The 20,529-nt window shown below is 42.6% G+C and overlaps 1 protein-coding gene across 2 annotated transcripts in view; it reads left to right on the top strand.

The window, feature by feature from the left end:
- LOC108545728 (protein split ends) overlaps positions 1-20,529 on the top strand; it is a 179,784-nt gene that overhangs the window by 19,741 nt on the left and 139,514 nt on the right. The gene's annotated exons all lie outside the window — the stretch shown is intronic.

Genomic DNA, 20,529 nt, shown 5'->3' with positions numbered 1-20,529 from the left:
GTACACAGTTATATATATATATATTTTTATATATATATATATTTAAAGAGAAAGATAGTGTAAAAAATGAAAAATAATTTTAATCGATTACGAGAATTTCGACTTGGAATCGTGGAAGAGTATAAGTTTTGTATTTTTTTCCCAACGTCGCGATAAAAGAGCGTTTCACCTTGAAAATCGAGATACGGCTGTAGCGTGTGATCCAGTGGAACGAAAACGAAAAGTCGTTTTCTTTGGCAAAGTAAACCGAAGGGGAAAAGGCTGAGATGCCGAACGCGCGTTGATCACGTTGTTTCTTCGATTCTGGAGAAAATTAGGTGTGGAACGCGCCGCGACTCTGTGCTTTATCGACACTCTTGCCTCCATGAATAAAAGATATCGCGTTATCGGGGGAATTAATAACGCTTTATGAAAGATACCGGCTATTTGTTGGCTTTATAGTTTGCTGTCAGGACTATCTACCAAGTGCTCGATTATATTATTTATACGATGCTTCGTTTTCATTTACGTTCATCTTTGCTGTTTGCCAAAATTACCCCTCTCTCTCTCACTCTGCCTTTCCATCTCCTCCAATCGATCTTTCGATAAAATTATATATCTCCTTTTCTCCGTTTCCCTTTTTATTCCTCCTTCTCTCTCTCTCCTTCTCTCTTTCTTCTCGTGAGATTTAATTTGCTCTTTTGCAAAGATGGAAACATCGAGGAGAGTTGTTTGCGAGACGTTTCGTTTGCGTAAAGATATTTGTAAACAGCCTTTTCCTCTCGGCTGTAATTTATGATCGAGTTAATTGAAACGCGACCTTTTTATTTCTCATTCCGTTTCTCCGCTTTTTTCCTCTCTTTTTCGTAAATATGTCGGGCTTCTCGAAGCATGGAATTGGAAGAAAAACGATGGGTACCACGAATCGATATCGACGACGAGCCATGATTTAGTTTTTTCTTCGTTCAAATATTTCTTTCCGCTGCTTCGAGAATTTAATCCGCATAAATTTCCGAAACGTCAAATTACGAATAACTTTCCTGCCAGTGTACGCGTACACGTACACGGCGAATGTAGATAAGGTATTAACCCGGCGCTGTCAGAGATACCGGAAATGCCGTGGAAAACATCTAAAATTCCAACTACGAACTAGGAAAAAAGGAAATGGGGGGGGGGACAGGGAAATAGCCTAAACGCGGGAAAATATAGAGTGGAGCGATGAGAAAGGGGAGAGAAAATTGGTAATAAAATAGGAATCCGCGAAAATTCATTTCACCTCGATAAGTCGGTATTTCGGTAAAATGCGAAATCCTTCGATCCAGAAGGGGGGCAGAGTCGCGATTAATTTCTTGAAACCACGTTCTAAAGTTATTACAAAAGCGCTCGGAGGGATTTGTGATTTCGCGCGACTCCCTTCGAACTGTCAGCCGCCCACTTTTTGAGTGTCAGCTTATTTAACAGGCCGTCCCAAGTGTGTACACACGTACGCGTGCACACACAGCCCCTTTTTGTCTCTCTGTGTGTCTCTGTTTCACCCACTGCCGCTCCACACTCTATCCCGGCTTCCCACCCTTCTATTTTTTCCCTTTTTCATCCACTGTTTTCTTCTTCCCGAGGCAGCTTGCTTTTGATGTTTTCGGAGCTGTTGGAAAATCTTTGCCGATGCTTTACCGTCTATATACATATACACGCGTGTGTGTACATATGTGCGCGTATATATAGACGTATATTTGAACTATCCGACGGGGTAGACTCCGTTGAATATTCGTAATTCGATTGCATCGCATTCCGAAGAATACGCTCGAGGGCTGCCAGATAAAGACTTCCTTCAGGTCCCGTCTCTCGAATATTTCTGTTTATCAAAAACGATAGAGAAAGGAGAAAAGAAGAAGATAAGTTGGTCGCGTGACTGCGAGTATAACAGATTAACCCCTTGGCGTACGACGGCTGAGGGACGTCATCTGTTTCGTTTTACCTACTATTTTAGACGTTGACATCCGCGAAGAGCTATCACCAGTGATCCGTATACGTTTCCAAAGATTCCACGCAACTGTTATCTTATCGTTCAATCGCGTTACTCGATTATTTTCCGCGATGTTGCATATTAACACTTAGCCGACCGCACGCTCCAGAGCGAATTATACGGTTTCCACCGCGCTCGGGGAACCCAAACTGCGTTGTCCAAAAAATTGGCGAATTTTATTATATGTTCTGCTTTATAGAAGCAGTTCGTCAGTAATTGCGAACAATTCCAAATGGAGGTAGTTAAGTAATAACTGAAAACGAGAATCGCGTTGCTAAGATCAAAATGGCAGATGTCCCCGATCGGTTGGCTAAGTGTTAACAAACCCACCACGACCGGTCAAACGACCGATGGCTGAGGAATTAATTATGCGCACACTGAAAGAAAAGTCACGCAGTCGAGTGACCAAAGGGATAACATCGAATGCGGAATTTTAAATGAAAAGTTGACAAATGCTCATTAACCCTTAACCCTTTCGGTACGGAGGAGCTGGCCGCGGTTATACATTCGTGATGCGAGGAAGTTTTCCACGAGAGTGGTTGGAACTGGAAGCCACGAAAACGTGTTTTGCGGTATTCATAGAAATCTCGAGCGTGATTGACACTAAACTTTTCATTCGGACCGCGACAATCATCGGTGACGTTTCGTGGATGCCTCCAATAGGCGACGATAGTACCCAGAGAACGTTTCATGGCCGCCGCGGTTGTAGTACCGAAAGGGTTAAAGACAGAATTATATGAAAAGTTCGCGAATATTTTTATCATCGAACTTGGCATGTCCGATTTCGGTGTCGGATAAAGTAGAAAAGACTGATATTTCTCGAAAAATACGAGTGTACACTGCTGCTGCCGAATGTAAACTCGCTGGATAAAGAGCGTGTTAACACGAGATAAAGGAAATCTTACATAAAATCGAAACCGTGTTAACACGAGCATAATCGTTAAGGAGCGAGCCTTATTATCCGATACTTGACGATGCAAATATTTCCGTTTCCAAGCTGCTGTCGGGTCGAGTTCAAAAATTAAACAGTCTTCGCTGCAGCGCGTCGAATTACATTTCATTAACGTTCCGCGGGGTTGATCGAAGAGGACGGTTTTTAAGGTTAAGGCTGCCGATGTATCAATGCCACGATGCTCGACGGTATTACGTGGCCGAGTGTCACTTTTGTTGTCCTCCGCGATAAGGTGCCGTTCTTTCCCGCGAGTTAATCGCATGTAAATCGTCGATCGAGTTGCCGAGATGCAAAAACGCTCGATTCAGAGGCTGACTTGGTGCGTGCACTTCCGGTCTCGAAGATAACCGGGCACGAAAAAGCCGTGGAACCCGTGGCCCGATCATGCACTCTCGATCGGAGTAGTATCTTACGATTCCTCGTAAGAAAAATGTATTCGATAATGGCGGATTAGTGCAGTGTGCTCGCGTACACGGGAAAAGTAACGACGCGAGATAACTGGAAATAACTGAGACACGCGCTAGCTACTCTGCTGCCTGAATAGAGCCGAAAAATGCGAAGAAAAAGGGTCGGGATACTTGTGTCCTGCGACGCAACGTCGCAGTCCCTCGTGTCATTCGTTACGACTGTGACACCGACAGGAACCGTAGACAAGTGGCACATCTGGTCTTTGTCCGCTATCGTTGCCCTCCGACGACGAAACCCTGTGTCTCTCGCAAACGGAGCTGGAAAATCGAGGAAAGTGTTCGAGATCAGGTGAAATTGGAACGATCGACGACGAATTATTTCGCGCCTCTTCATCCACCCCCGCGAGCCCGATTCGACGAGTTTAATTCGTGCGATGGGTTTGGAGAGAAGTATAAATTTGTACGACCGTTTACTAATTCACAAAGAAACGGATATAATTGTTTCGTTAGCCCGGAGCCGCGATTTCAACCGAGTAACGAAGTATAAATGCAATTTTGAGTGAACCGTGCGTGGGAAAATTACTTTGCCATTACGGTTCGACGAGTCGTCGGAACAAAAAGAAGAGGGTCGGACTCGAGTGGTACCTCGTGTGTGCGTTCGTCGCGTATAGAACTCGAATGAAAATCCGATCGATGTAGGTATATACGGTCTGGGTAAAAAGTAGCCTGGAAATTGGCGCGATAACGTTTAAAGAGGACGATGATTCGCGTACGCGTTTGGAAGGTGGTCTTGCCCGGTTGGCAGGATCGAAGGGTATACAACCTGGAGGTTGGAGAAGTTTAGAATGCGAGGTTCGAGGAAAGCAAAGTCGTTGGCGGATACACATCACAGGTCAGAACCTAATTCGAGCGTCGGGAGATCCGTGAGAGGCGTACGTTTTCAAGGTTCGCGATATCCGAAACGTTGGCCAAGGTGGCAGGAGGAAAATATTCCGATGGAACGCTAAATAAAGCATCTTGCCCCTTTAACCCTTCGATAGTGCCACGTGAGGTCGCTATTTGTTATTTATAAAACGTGTTCCTTTTTTCTTTTTTTTTTTTTTCCTTTTTTATTTTCTCCTCTGAATATTTTCGGACCGGAGTTGTTACAAACAACACCGTAACAGTTCAAATGCTATTTTTGACGCAGAAAAAAAAAAAACAGAAAAAAAGGAATAAAATAAAGGAAAAAAAATCTCGTAACCAAACAGAATGTAGATGCGGGTGTACGACGAAAATATTTATATGGCTGTAATAAAAATACCGCGCGATGTTTGCAGATTTATCTCTTTCGAGGGATTGTTTTCCGAAAATTAATTTACATTGTCCGATAGAAAGAAAGAAGAAAGGGGGGCACGGGAGGTTAAATGAAAAATTCATCGCGACCAGCGCTCCGCGCTCGTGTTCGACTCTCTCTCTCTCTCTCTTTCTCTCTCTCGTGCAATTTAAAATGAGCTCACCTGAACCACTGTTTAGAGAGAACGTTGAAAATAATGACGAACGGAGTTTTGAAAGAGAAACGAATTGAATGCGATACGTGGGTGGTGAGAGATGCCGGCGAAGGGGTTGAGGGACGAGATTAATCTGTGCGTCGGGAAGGAAAGGAGAAAGAATGGGGAAAAAAGGGAGAGAGAGGGCGGGAGAGAGAGGGAAAAAAATAACGAATGATTATATAAATTAAGCTTGACAACGGATGAAGGGATTGAAATGGTCGAATGAAATCATCGCCGATTGTGAAATAATAGGCGAGCGTTGCCTGCAGGAAGCTGAATTCATGCGATTCGAACAATCTCGCGGGACAGTTCTCGTGTAATTCGAATACAAAGTAATACCACGGCATGAATAACACGCCGTAATCGGTAAATCCGTGACTCGATCGTTTCGTGGTATTTAATAAACAACAGCTTTGTCCATGTGAATCGGCCGCGTTAGAACGAGCTACGCGTAAAGAAACTTGCTTCAAGGAGAACGAAGACGTAACAACACGCACGATGAAATACGCGTTTAGGCTTGCACCATGCGTTTCACGACCAATTCTTTTCCCCCGTTTTCGCCAATTACGCTCGCATTACGCGCGACCTTGAGTGACCTTGAACGATAAATCAATTTTTTGGCTCGTTGACACCTTGGGGCGCTTAGAAATTTTGCGTTTGTGACACATAGGACACCTATAGGTGCCTAGAAATTTTGCGTTTGTGACACGGAGGGCGCCCATAGGCGCTCGGCGTAGTTCGGCTTTCTGTCACGGAGGGCGCTCGTTTTCACAAAAATGGCGCACATCGTAACTTAATTCCTGCCGTATGGTATAGCCACTACGTATCAAAGTCTGCCGTAGTCAAGGCACTCAAGAGACAGTCACACATCGGAACTCTTTAGTTTATCCCTACCTTGGTTTAGCTCTATTAACCCTTTGCACTCGACGATTTTTTCGTTACAGAAAAATAGTAATTCGAAGACTATCTGTCATAGAATCGAGGATGTAAATGGTAAATGAGAAATCATATGCAAATTAAGACGTAGAATTATTTTTCTTCGACATTCCACGCATCGTTAGGTAATTTTAAATTTGATATATTAATTAACGTCGATCTTTAGAATCTGATTAAATGGTGACTGAGAGTCACCCCTCGAGTGCAAAGGGTTAATTTAGACTAAGCCGCGTCCCAGAAAACGGGCCTTACTACTCCGCGAAACTCCCACTGTGAGAGATACAATGTTCAGGACGCAACAACGTATATTATTATCCCTTTGCACTCGAGAGGTGAGCTTTAGTCACCATTTCATAAAATTTGGAAGATCGATATTAATTAATATATCAAATTTAATGCAGTGTAACAGTGTGCGAGGTATCGAAATCAAATAATTCTACAATTCTATTATTATACAATTCTTTATTTACTGCTCAAAAAAGTATCGTCAGCTTTTTAATAGAAAATCTTTGACTTTCTACTCTTCTCTGGCTAAAAGTCGTCGAGTGCTAAGGGTTAATACCTCTTTAATTTGAGTCATTTCTACTCTTATCCCTACCTTTCGCGTCTCCATGACACATTTGCGTTTCTTTTCCCGATATTAATTCGCGTCTAATTGTTTGCATAGGAAAACTACGATCGTTCGAGCGATTTCCACTTCTGTCTAATTATCGAGTGATATCACCGCGTGATTCGCTTGGCGACCGGCAAATTACAACGCGATAACCGGTATTAATGTAAAATCGAAACGGACTCGATAAACGGTCTGGATCTCGATGTCGGATCGCGTTTGCGTGCCATGTACCTGTGCGTTATCCGATCTCCGTGAGATATTTCGGAACGGAATCGTTCTAGAAAATCGTCACGTGTGAGTTCAGCAAGAGTTCGGGGCTTTTCGACGATCGAATTAATACCCGATGCAGGCGACTTTTGCGCCGATGATTCACGGTGCAACCGCGGTTTGATGGATCGGGTAACTCGCGACTCGTGTTGGCGGAATCGCTGCGGGGGGGAAGAGAAGGGGAGAAGGGAACAGACATTGTTTACGAGCTAGGCGAATGAGTAGTAATTTGCATTTTTTCTTCAGTCCGCGTATCCTCTTTTTCAGCGCAGAAGCAGCACGGGAACGCAATCAGATATTCAATTATACGCGGTACGAAAAATGGCAGAAATGCCGAAAATACTTACAAATAAACGTAGCAAATGCATTAAAGTTGCGCGTCACGGAATAACCTAGATTCTTTGCAACGTTCGCCTCGGTTCTGTGTATATTTCTTTCGTTCGTGATTTAATAATAACTAAATAGAGAGAGAGAGAGAGAGAAGGAGCGAGACGATCAGAATTTCAATTTACGTTGGAAACTGGCCTACGTGGCCTATTGAGAAGTTGACAACGATGTTACAACGCGATTGTAATGTTGCAATGCGAGAAAAATCGAATGGCGTGCAGCGTCGCGATACCATGTTCGTTTTTTTTTCGATTTTTCTTTTCGTTACAAAAGCTTTTCGTTGTTTTGCGCGTTTATTTCTTGCGAACCACGCGCGACCTCGTAGGATTTCTATTTAGTGCTTGTCTTTCTCCCCCCTCCCCCTCGCCCCTTCTCCTGCACCCGTTTTCTTTTTCTTTCTTTCCTTGCGGTATTTTCGAAGATGGAGCATGTAAAAGAAATACGAGAATGTAGGCGGGTAAAGAATTCCGATAATTAAGTCTACACAGAGCTGTAATTAAACGAGTTTAATGACTCGAGTTCTTTGCTTGATCGCGGCCTTTAAATTAACTTTGGGTTTTATAGTTTAACTTTAGCTCTTTATACAAAATCGATAGTAAAAATGACGCTAGGAATTCTCGGGGGGGAGGGGGGGGGGCAGATAATCGTAAAGGACAAATGGAATGTCGAATTATGATCGTTCGCTCGTTGCCCGAAGAATATAATCGGTCGATTATTAGGATCCCCCGATGAAAATTGAATTTATTGCCGAATCGTGGCAAATAAAGCAGATAAGTTTGTTTACGAATCGATAAAGAGAAGAAAATTGTTACAGCATTCGCGATATCGCGTAACAAAATAATTAAAGGAGACGCGTGATCTTGGACTCGTTGTCGTGGTTATTTAACAAAGCAAATAGAGGACTGATCGGTTCGAAAGGAGGAGTGGAAAAAAAGGGAAAAAACCGGGGAAAAAAGGCGGAGGAAAAAAAGAAGGAAAAATATCGCTGATAAGCAAAGCGAATAAATTAAAATCGTACGTTACGAAATAACCTGGATTCTTTCGAGCGTTCAGCAATATATTTCTTGCGCCAGGATTTAATAATAATATGATATCGGATCTATAAACGCGGGTACACACTGCCGGTGTGTTGGTGCGCATGCGCGGTTGCCTTGTGCGTCCCCACTCCTCGCGAACCGCCGATTGCGCGCGATTGAGAAACAGAAACTCGCGCGTTGCGTTATCTATGCGAAATTGCACGTAGAGGTACAGAGAAACAATTTTCGCGACGCCTCCAACTCGAACGCCGTGTTAGGCGCCGTTTTCTCGAACGAGATCCGCTAATTCCACCGATCGAGATCTTTTCCCCTCCCCCGGCGACTTTCCATTCGTAATTTTCGGCGGCGAAATTTGAATTTCAAATTTAAATCGAATTTTCCACCGCGTTTATCGTTCTTTTTCACTTGACCGGCACGCGCGGATTTCTGTCGAATAATATCGCACGGTGTCTATTATTAGCGCATACGCACAATAGTAAACGTGATTATTGTTCCATGTTTGTATTTGCAGCGCGTTACGTTGCAGCACGAGCGTTTCCATGGTGCATTATTACTCATACAATTGCATCATTAAGATACTATTTAACCGGCTTCGCGGTGGAAAGTTTCTTTTAGAGGAGGAAAAAAGTGGAACTCGTTCTCGCATTCTTCTATATCGACTTCGTGATTCCAGTGTATTGTGTTCGCTTCTTGTCCTTTTGAATAATTCATTTTAAAACTCTTGCCATGATGATAATAATAATAACAACAACAACAACAATAACAACGACGACAACGACAATGATAATAATAGTCACAGCAGTAATAATAATAATAATAATAATAATAATAATAATAATAATAATAATAAAATCATGACTATGATTAATTGCAAAACAGTTTCAAGATGCTCTAATCTAGACGATACGATCTCGTTCGACCGATAATCCTTTATCAGCTAGTGGTGGTGTCGGAATGTTATCGGCGGTTGCTTTTAAAAATAAAACAAATTTTCTCCTCAGAGATAAGCTCGGTAACGCACGTATTATTGCTCGTTGTATATTATTTTTCTTTTTCTTTTTCTCTCCCTTTTCCTTTTCTTTCGTTCACTTCGACCGGTACCCCCGTCGTTGCAAACATAATTTGAATCACGATTCTTTTATCGGGCCACGATAAATTGTTTGGATAGAAAACAAATTGAAACGATGTTCTCGATTAACCTAATCTTCGATTAAAATTCGAGCGGACTTTAAAGAATTTTATATCGCCCCGGTTGTAATCGAAATGGCATTTCATTTGTTCATTCGCCAGGCCACTTACTTACGCTCGTTCGCGTTTCAGATCCACGTTTATCGAATATACTAGCGTCTGTTTCTACAACGTCCGTGCGTTTTCGAAATTCACTGAATTTTTTCCCCATTTTGTCGTCCAATCTTTCCCCCTTCCCATTTATTTCTCTCCCCTCCGTCCGCTGTACCGGTTCGTTCGTTATTTTTCAATTACCGTTTGATTTCCACGACTTTATCGTGCCCATTAACGATAATCGATCAAAAGGAAGCGTGCGGAATATGAATTTATTAAATGTCCCATATTTGTTTCCATCCAGTGTCTCTTCTCCCTTTAGACACGAGCGTAAAGCAATGCACGTAACGTTAAAGGTTATTTTTCGTTTTTCCATTTTCGTCTCCACTCTTATTCGCATCGGAGGAAGAAGCAGAGGTTCGAACATTTCGATCTTCTTTCTTACCAGACTTACGAGCGAGGAAGGAACCGAGCGAACGATGAAATTCGAGGATCGGAAGCGTGCACAGCGCGGGGATTTGAAATGAAAAAATACGAGGCACGGAAATTGTGTAATTAAAACATAGAGCTGCGCGTTCCTCGCAGTTTATAACATTAATAGAAATTACGACGGACAGCTTCTACGAGCGAGACATCAAAAAGACTTATTAAAGAGGCGTTTCAATCCGACTGGTAATTTCACGTTTCACGGATTCCGAGTGAAAGAGGAAAAACAGAAGCGCTCGTTTATTCGATAGAAGTAATTCGACTAGCGAGTTTTGGTTCGCGCGAGTAATTAACCGGACACAATAAAAAATGAAGAAGAGAGAGAGAGAGGGAGAGGGAAGAGGAGAGAGCGAGAGAGGAAGAGGGCGAGTGGCTGCACCTTTTAACGAGGCACGCGTAAATTATTTGAAATTAGTTTGGAACGTAATCAGTTCCGTGCCATAGCCGAGCAAGATGCCGCGATAAACTTTCATAAAGATAGCAACTTACGATCTGCAAACTCGCCCGGTTATTGTAAGCAACCACCTTCTTCGTTACATTTCTCTCTCGAAATTCAGCGAAACGAGTGTCCTCGTAACTTCGCGACAAATTAATTACGAATTTGCCTTCCCTTAATGTTCTTTCGCCCTAGAAATTAATAAAACATGATTTCCAAGTTTAACCGAACCACTCCAGCCACGTTTGTTTCCCTTTCCTCCATTTTTCTTTCCCTCCTCCATTCTCGCGTCTCTTTCTTTTTCTTCCTCCCCCCTTTTGTTCCATCGAGTTCGAGCTTCTCGAAAACTTCCAGCGGGATAATTTTAAAGCGAAAAACTTCCCGAAATTGTCCACGGTTTTCTCAAATTTCGCCGGCCACGCTCATTTTCAATTCAAATTCAATCCGTTTTAAAGTCAAAATTTATTCGCTATATAAACCGTCCCCCGACCTTCTGTCCCGGTCACTTTCGGACGAAATTACTCCTCAAAGCGAGAAATATTTCTCCTTTCCTGGGGTCCAGGCATTTCGTTTCCGTTTCTTGGAAATTGTACTTAAGCAAGGGGGGCGTCGTCGCGTCTTTCCTCTGAATAGATTTCGACCTTAAGGTCGCGTGAAAATGGTGATCGATTTGTCTCTCGGATCGAGGACTCGAGATACGTTTTCGCGATTTTTCAAACGTTTCGTGTTCGATTGGAAAAAATTTCGCGTTCGACTCGAAAATATGGAATAGCGGGGAAAATGGATGAAAATTAAAAAGACGAGGGGGCGCGGGCGGGAAAGTAAAGAGAAATAAAATACTGGATACTCGGTGGTGAAAGGATTAAAAATTCCGAAGGCAAAACTATCGAATGAAATATTCGAAAATTTGGATTCGCTAGAGGGCAAACGAAAGAAACGATTTTTTTCGCCTGCACTATGACTCGATTCGAAAAATATTTTCTTCGCGTATTTCCTTTGAATAGATTTCGATCTTAAGGTCGCGTGAAAATGGTGATCGATTTGTCTCTCGGATCGAGGACTCGAGATACGTTTTCGCGATTTTTCAAACGTTTCGTGTTCGATTGGAAAAAATTTCGCGTTCGACTCGAAAATATGGAATAGCGGGGAAAATGGATGAAAATTAAAAAGACGAGGGGGCGCGGGCGGGAAAGTAAAGAGAAATAAAATACTGGATACTCGGTGGTGAAAGGATTAAAAATTCCGAAGGCAAAACTATCGAATGAAATGTTCGAAAATTTGGATTCGCTAGAGGGCAAACGAAAGAAACGATTTTTTTTCGCCTGCACTATGACTCGATTCGAAAAATATTTTCCCTCGTGTTCGTGTACCCGCTGCGTGTGTATTATTCCAATATTTACTTATCGGTATCGTCGAATAAAATATGGAATGTGAAAGTGTATAGCATGGAAATAAAGGTATCTTTTTACCGTATATTTGACGGTAACGTTGTATCATCGCTCGAGCCGTCTCTCTCGTTCCCCTTCCATCTCTCTCTCTCACTCCGTCCCTCTCTTTCTTCCCCTCTGAATGGAGTCTCCGGCGCATTCGTCGTATATCTTGATTACCATTCGCTCTATAGCTGGCAAAATTCTCTCTGTAGCGAAAGAAATTCTCTCTGTTCCGAAACTGAATATACCGCGTCAACGTTTTGCCCTATGTAAGTTCGAAATTTAATCAAGGAGACAGGAATTCTTCGTCGAAAGCGTGTTTCCGAACGAAATCACGCGAGCCTTAGATCGCGTATAGAGGGCTCCGGGCGGTGGAAAATTAATAATAAAAATTGTTCGGGCCCCCGAACACGGAGTAGCAATTTCTCCGTGAAAGAGGAACAAAAGGTCCGGTCTTGAATGGGCTGACACCCTGCTCGCGCTAAACGGCGAAATAAACGTTGATTATTCTCAAAGAGGGCCAGTCAAAGCGGGACCCAATTATACGAGCTGGGAACCGGTTCCATTTTCGGAGCCATCTCCAAGGTGACTTCTGATCTGCCGTGTAGGGCCTTAGCTCGACTTTTGTCGACAGCTCGCAGCGGAATCACGGGGCCAGTCGCTCCCGAATATCCTTTATTACTTATAAACCTGCGTTCTCTCGTAACGCGTCTCTCTTTCGAACCGTCATAATAACCGCGAGAGGCCGAGATTTCCACGATGAAACGCCACGAGCGAGACCGCGACTAGATGAAAACAGATGGACAGAGAGATAGAGGAAAGGAAATGGAAGGGTGATGCGTGGGAATGCGAATAAAAGATAAAAAGGAGAGAGGAAAGGGTGGATGTCACATTTGCCTGGATGCGGTCGATCGTACGAAACGTCGAAACTATATCTTTGACCGCGAAGTAGGTGCGTACCTGTGTCCAACCGCGTCCATCTCGTTTGTTTTTCCGTTAAATTTTAAAATCGACCAACGGTCCGGACCTGCATCTCCCTCGATCGGCCTGCGTTTCGCCGATGAACGCGAGGACGTCGCTCGTTATCCGCGTCTCGAGATTTCCCTACGATCCCGACCGGTTAATAAATTCTCGCTAAACCTGGACCCGGAAGTCGAAACGGCCGTTTCGTCGATAAAAGGTTATATTAAAAATAACGCACGTTCGTTCGTCTGTTCGTTGGTTCCACGCGCGTAATTGCCCCCTCTGTCGGGTTCAAAATGTTTCTACGTATCGTACGCACTCGTGTGGACCATACGCGAATTACTTTCCGAACGGGTACGGGAATCGTGTGAATCTCGCGGGTGAATCGCGGCAAAATTCGTTCCACTCGTTTTAATCGGAATGGACGACCCTCGAGAAAAATTTGGCCCCCCCTGCCGATTGTCGGTTGACGCGTCGAGAAAACGCGGTAAATAATGCGTAGAATCGATGGAGAATCGCGAGAACCGATTACGCTGGCGAATTCATCGAAAGGATTCGTCCGGTTGAAAAATAAATCACCGGGACAATTTTCTGCCTGGGATGAAGTATCATTTTGGATCATTTGCTCGACGTACTCGACGCACTCGGGCTACGCGTTCCTGTGTTTCTCTTCGCCAGGTTTTCCCCACCGAGGCGAATTTTTCGAGAGCCCTACCGAGAGAGAATTACCACGGGGTACTCTATCTTTACGACAGGATTGCGTCAAAGTTTTCGGGAAGGATTCGCAAAGTTGCCGTAAGGCCGAGGCAGGTGTTTAACGGGCGAGATATTGGTGGGACGAGATCGATACGATTTGTTGGTGGCGAAATAGGAAAAATACTTGGGACCGCAAAGGGTTAAATGCCTGCGCAAATGTTGCGCGAGGTGATGCGCTGACGAGTCAAGTGTGCCTATTCGTTGATTCGTATTACAGAGGAGAGCGTGTGCGTGCAACGTACCTGAGTCAAATTCCCCGTATATCGTGTATCGAGTGTGCATACACGTGCCTTTGTTCCTGTGTGCGTTCCCCTGTGTTGATTCACTCCTGTACACAGGCGTTACTTTACTGCGGCGTACGTGAGTTCGTGCCAGCGATGGCTTCGAGCCGCTCTCGATCCGATCAAATCCCGATCAAATTTTCCCTTTCGTTTCGTCGATTTCTCGTCGCTCCGTTATCAACCAAGCATTCGAGATTCCCTTATCGTCGTCGATCTCCGCGATTTCGCCGTCGCGTAACCGGTGGAAATAAATATTTAATCGCGCTGGAAATTAGCGAAATTAAAACAAAGAATACGCAACGGTGATCGAAAAGCGTATGTTATTTCGTAGCAAATGGAATACATCGCGCGATAAGAATTTTCGCGTAAATAAAGCGATGGAAAATATGGGTAATAAAGGGAAAACGCGTGGCCGTCGCTATCGAGACACGTGTGCGGGCATAGCCTAAAGGCTGTCTCGCAAACAGCGCTCGACGTTCAATGGGGATCTAAATCCGAGTGAAAATAGGAACACGCGTGTGAACGTTGTGTATCGATTTCGGTGTAATATGCGGGGACGATGGGAATAAATTTTGAAACAGACTGTACGACGAATACAGCGGATATAAAAGCCAGCGATATTTCCGGCCGTGTCTATGAACGTTTCTAATTTCGTGGTTTTTGTAAAACAAAATTTATTTGTTCACGCGAGAATACGAATTTTCCACATACTCCGTAAATTTATTAGAACGATTCGACGAAGCGTTTGAAAAGGTTAAACAGTTTTTGCCGAGTGTTTGACTTGCAACAATTGGCAATCAGCGAAAGCTCATTCTAGATGCACTTTAAGGCTGGTATCGATTGGCGAAGCAGAATAAATCATTCGAGTAGCGGAATATTTACTCGGGAAAACCATGTCTGCCTGTGTAATAAACCCATCGAGAACTTCCTCTAACAGATTGTACGCCGCGCCGAACGAATAATATTTCAATGTTATTAATATTTAAATTTCTAATATGTAAATCTCGATACGAATACGAGCTGTATGCTACGGTGAATGGTTTTTAAAACCTCGGGTCGACTAATTTCGTCCGCGGCTATAATCGAATTAACCGAATGAAATCCGTTGGCCTGATTCGCTCTGAAAAGAAAGGAAAGGAGAAAAGAATAAGAAAAAAAAAAAAAGAAAAAAACAAAAAATTAGTTTCTTAATTAATCGTAAAATTCATCGAGTATCAATATTCAGAGGTGTACATACAGTCCCTTTCTATTTGCGTTTACATTAGTTTCATAACGTCGATTCGATCTCCCCTCCTCCGTCTCTCCCCACCCTTCTCTCTCTCTCTCTCTCTCTCCTTCTTCCTCCGCCCCAAAAATAAACGTAGTAAATAACTTTCAAAGGAACAAGAAATATATATTCGAGCGACGAATAGAAAGTTCCCTGCTCGTTTATTCATTCTCGTTCCCGGTGTATTCGTTTGTGAATCGCCCCTTAATGTCTCGAGGTGAGTCACTGATTGTGACGGCGGCTTAAAGCGCTTAGTAAAACTCATTCTAGAGCGAGACGGACAGCGGGTGGGACTGCACGCGCGCGACAGAGAGGGAACGATGGCTTTTTTCGAGAGAAGTGTCATCGGGAAAGAGAGACGGATAGGCATGAACACAGGTACGGAGTGTAACGAGAAAGAGGGAAACTGGAAAAGAGAGATCGCGACAGAGGGACAGAGGAAGAGAGGAACAGAGAGAGGGAGAGAGAGAGAGAGAGTTAGGAGCGCGGGAGGGCTTTTGGACAGCTTGGTATATATGCGATTACACGCGGCGAGGGTATACAATGAGACAGGGGGGCATTGCCCTATATTCTATCTTTTTTTCCCGCCATTTCTCGAGGACTAGTCGGATCGAACCGTTTCGAAAATTGTCCGATTCTAATTGCTTCGAAACACAGATTTGTTCCATAAATTATGGTCTTTTTTACCCACTTCTTCCACACGGTTAAAGATCTCTTTCTCCATGCTCGAAGAGTAGACGGGTAAATGAAATTCCGATCGAAATTTTTTTTTTTTTTTTTTTTTTTTTTTTTTTTTTTTTTTTTAATTTAAGAGATTTTTTTTTATTTCGTTTTAAGTACCACGGTTATCAGACGAGGACAAAGATCGACGGGAAATGGAAACGTTTTGCTGTTTGAAATCGGTGGAGCATACTTTCTCTGAGCTCTCGCGGAGTTATAGCGAAATCCATTATGGCTTGTCCCTTTCTTTCCCCTGGTTTTCAATCTGCCTAGTTCTTACGGTCGATAAAGAACAAACAAGTTCGTTAATTATGTAACAGATCGATTGTTGCAATTATATGTTATACCGGCAGTCGCGTTTTTTCTCTTACAGCTGTAAACGAAAATGTTAACATTTCGCTTTCTTACGTAAACCACGTTGAGCAAGCGTGGAAATAATTTAGCGACGACTCTTTTTGCATTCTTTTCTGCGATTACACGACGAGAAACAAGCTAATTCGCCGTTTTATTAGCGGCCAATTATATAACGCATCTCATCGTGTTCGCGATTCAACGAGGAGCATTCTTTCCTATGCCTGCCTGCTAATCGCGAAACATTGTCGAAGAGATACTGATTGCGTTATTTATATTAATATAACGCCTTTGTTAATATTTATGAGCGGATGAAACTTCCTGTTTTCAGAATCCTCGTTCTTTACCTAACGTAATCACCGGGCTGCTATACCTTTCCGTGGATTTTTCGATCATTAGAATTCTAATGTATTCTTAATTCGATACAAAGCGCGAGCGTTAAGCGCGATAATTAAAGCCATGCATTTACCGAGGAAAAATGCGAAGCCGATTAAATATTCGATATATTTAACTCGTATAATTTTAAAGCTAAACCTCTACCACGGCCGGTCAAATGGACGGTAGGTGGAAAAATGAAAGATCCTTCAGAAAAAGAGAAACGAGAAAGAGGAAACGTCGAGGAATCGATTGTACGTACATTAGAAGAAAAATGGCGAAAACGAGTGAAAATGATCCATAGCGGTAACATCGAGAACGGAATTTTTCATTAAAAATTTGAAAAGGCTCATTTAACCCTTTGCGCTCGACGATTTTTTGGCTAAAGAAGGGTACGGAATTGAACAATTTTCTTCCATAAGGTTGATGATATTTTTTGGATTGTAAATAAGAAATCGTATAATAATTTACACGTAGAATTATTCAACTTCGATACCTCGCGCACTGTTATATTATTTTAAATTTGATATATTAATTAATATCGAGCTTCGAAATTTTATCAAATGATGACCTAGAGGCACCTCTCGAGTACAAAGGGTTAAGTCGTTTACCGTGAATTTCGTGCGTTTTATTTTCTCATAATCTCGTATCGAAATAATTTTCGAGAGACAGAGAGAAAGAGAGAAAGAGAGAGAGAACGGTATTATTTTTATTAAACTGCACGCGTGAACGACTCGAATGCATAGCAATGCGAACGCATATTTTTTCCTCTGCTATAATTAATCGATAAGCAAAGTAAATAATCTATTTTTGCCTCTATTTTTATCAATCTTTCCAGACCGAGTCAAGGATAAGCGCGTGTTCTGTCTCGTGACTGTTAAAGAGTCTGCGATCTAGTTTTTAATCGCGTCACTTCGTTTGTCCGGCCAATTTGCATGTTTGTTTTAGTTGTAACGGCCATCGTGGTTAATCACGAAATAAAGTGCACGATACTCGAACACGGGCCGAGAAGCCACGTAGAGAGGCCAGACGAATCGATATCTTCGTTTCTGCGGCAGGCCAGAAAACATCTGGATGATAATGAACGAATATTAAGTTGCAACGAATATTATGCTGTCTTGTTTTTTTAAACGCTCCAAGGCTCGTGACTCAACGTCCCGTTCAAACCTATCTTTCGATATAGTCTATTTCGACTCGAAAACAACGCTCCGATTTCCCAGAATTTCACCGTATTTCTCGATAACCATCGAGTTCTAAGATGACAATTGCGATATTACGATTTTCAATGTTTATCGTTCGAATCGTGCCGAATTTTAACAGCAATCCATCAGATATAACCTATATTCGATGCACGATCGATCTTATATTTACGATTCTATTATTTTCACTTGCCTTTTAACACTTTGCCTCTCAGTCACCATTTAATCAGATTCTAAAGATGGATATAATATATCAAATTTATAATTACTCAACGATGCATGGAATATCGAAGTAAAATAATTCTACGTCTTAATTTTCATACGATTTCTTATTTACCGTTTTAGAAATATCGTCGACTTTATGGCAGAAAATCTTCGAATCGCTATTTTCCTGTAACGAAAAAATCGTCTAGTGCAAAGGGTTAAAATTACAAACTCTATGCGGGATAATTTTACTTCCCTTTTTAACACTAAATCTACCAGGATCTAAATTTTGTACCTTCTTAGTTAAAAATTTTCCATTCAACTTTGTCGCTATATAGTCTTTGCTACTTTTCTTTTGATATAGTTATAATCAATTTTTGAATATCTTCTAATATTCCATTTTTCTATAGCTTTTCTTATTTTATTTCTTCGTCTACCTGCCTAAAAAAATGTATGTTTTCTAAGAAAACGATTGCTATAATACTCGTGGCAGCAGGCGACTACGCATCGAGGCCCTGGCCTTTAAGGGCCTCACATCGATCGACCTACTGACACGATCTATTAAAAATGCACGCGTCAAACATGCAGCGAAATAAAGAAATCCGTTGGAACATTGTAGTTCGCGACGCCAGTGATTCTGGAAGATTCTCGGATAACCGTAATTTGCGTGGAGAAAAGTGGAATTCGAAGAAAATACGGAGATATGTAGGAAGAATGCGAGCAGATTGAAATCTCAACGCGATCGCTCGAGGGCAGGCCGATGCCTTGACACCCTCGCTCCGCGCCGAATCCGCGTGGAATCCGCGTGGAATCCGCGTGTTGTGCGCGAATAGGAAGGTAACGAAGCAAAGATGGGGACGACCGGAGGGCCCAGGCGAGGCCTAGTAGCCGATAATGGACCATGCCACGTGGTATGCGTTGAAACTATGGCACCCATGGCGGCCCGGTGGAGTGTGTACGCACTGACACCCAGGTGTAGCAGGGCCGTAGACCCTCGCATTGACACCGTCACCCGACCACGTCCCAACTAACTCGTCGCATGTCGCAGGTAGACGCTGACTCGAGTGGGTTTTTGTAGTTGCTCGCGAGTCAGTGGAATGACTTAGGAAAACATTTATCGCAGTTATCGAGCGTGCAGGAGTACGTCGAGTAAATTAGTGGAGCTGTCGAGCGATGACGAATGGGGATATATAGTCGCGGGAAGTTGTACGTTTTGTTTAATAATTGAACGATAATTTGATAAATTTTTTCGCGTTAATCCTGTTGTGGGTTTTTACACTTTTCGTATTAGTCGCTTCCTGTTTCTCTTTTAATTTATGGATGCTTATTGTTACGTGAACGTTGCCCGTTTCACGTATCTTTTACCAGAGTGCAGAACTGTAAAACGGAGCTCCGATAAATGTAAAGTTTCAGTCAGATGCATCTTTCAGGAACCCGGTACAGGCATATATTTCGCAATTATCGGAAGTAACGTATTCCGCGATGTCCGACGATCTGATTAAATATTTAGACGAGGAATAGGAGAGAAAGGTAGAAGAATCGATTCGTCGAAGCGATATAAAATCGAGTATACAGATAAGAAATATAAAGCTCCGATCGAATATTCATTTCGACAGATAGCGTAACGGAAATATCGTCGATTATTATCGTTGCGAGATTATCGGGAATTCGAAAATAGAAATGGATAGAAATAAATTCGATTACGAATATCTATTGCATTGCTAATTACGCGATATCGTATTGGTAATAAATTTTGTATTAAATTATTCGGGACAGTGGAGAGCGAATGGGGCGAACGAGGGTTATCGGTGAGCCAAGGGTGCTAAGCGATATCCATTGTCCACCCTGTTCACGGCTTGGACCCACCCCGATAAAGTTCCTCGATCCGTCCGATCCGAAGTCAGATTGGCAAATGAGCTCGAGCGACCGTCCCGCGGCCTTTATATAGCCACCGCTGCCGCCCGAGGTGCGGCGAAAATTCCCGACCGCTTCCGATTCCGCTAATAATTATTTCTCCGCTATAACAGCCAATAATTTATTAATTCTTTCGCTGTTATTACAAATTTATACTCTGCACGGTTAGTTATAATAACGATCGAAACGTTTCTCACGATTTACGCATTTTTCTCGTATCAAAGCAACGTTTTTACGGCTCCTATATTATTAGTTTCCTCCGACGCGTCTGCATTGAAATATTCTCTTTATCTTCGACAGTAAGAATGACAGTCGTGATCGGATTAATTAACGGTTATAGATAAAGAATACATCCACGGTGCGCAAAAAGCTCTGGCCCGTACGAGATTAATAATTTATAGAGTTTTTTCAGCCGGGTCTAAATTTATACCGCTGCTTAATTATTAATTAACAAACGTGTAAACGCGATAGCTCGGATAGCTTTATACCTTAATATACGATTTCATTAAGATATTCTCGTTGCATCTTTAAAATGGTATTAACTACTCTCGTTACGGAGTCGTAAAAAATGTCAGGACGGAAATTTTCTTGCGTCTAATTTACCGTATGGGTGGATTAACTCGATTATAATTTCTAAACTCGTCGCTCTAAATTGCGAATTGCACTGGCAGACCTGCCATATATATATATATATATATTTTTTTTCTTCTTTTCAAGGTCGGTATTTCATTTC

Source organism: Eufriesea mexicana, unplaced genomic scaffold, assembly GCF_001483705.2.
Source record: "Eufriesea mexicana isolate 0111107269 unplaced genomic scaffold, ASM148370v2 scaffold486, whole genome shotgun sequence".
Lineage (NCBI taxonomy): Eukaryota > Metazoa > Arthropoda > Insecta > Hymenoptera > Apidae > Eufriesea > Eufriesea mexicana.
The sequence above is the reverse complement of the archived record's forward strand: the minus strand, read 5'-3'. Positions and strand labels throughout refer to the sequence as shown.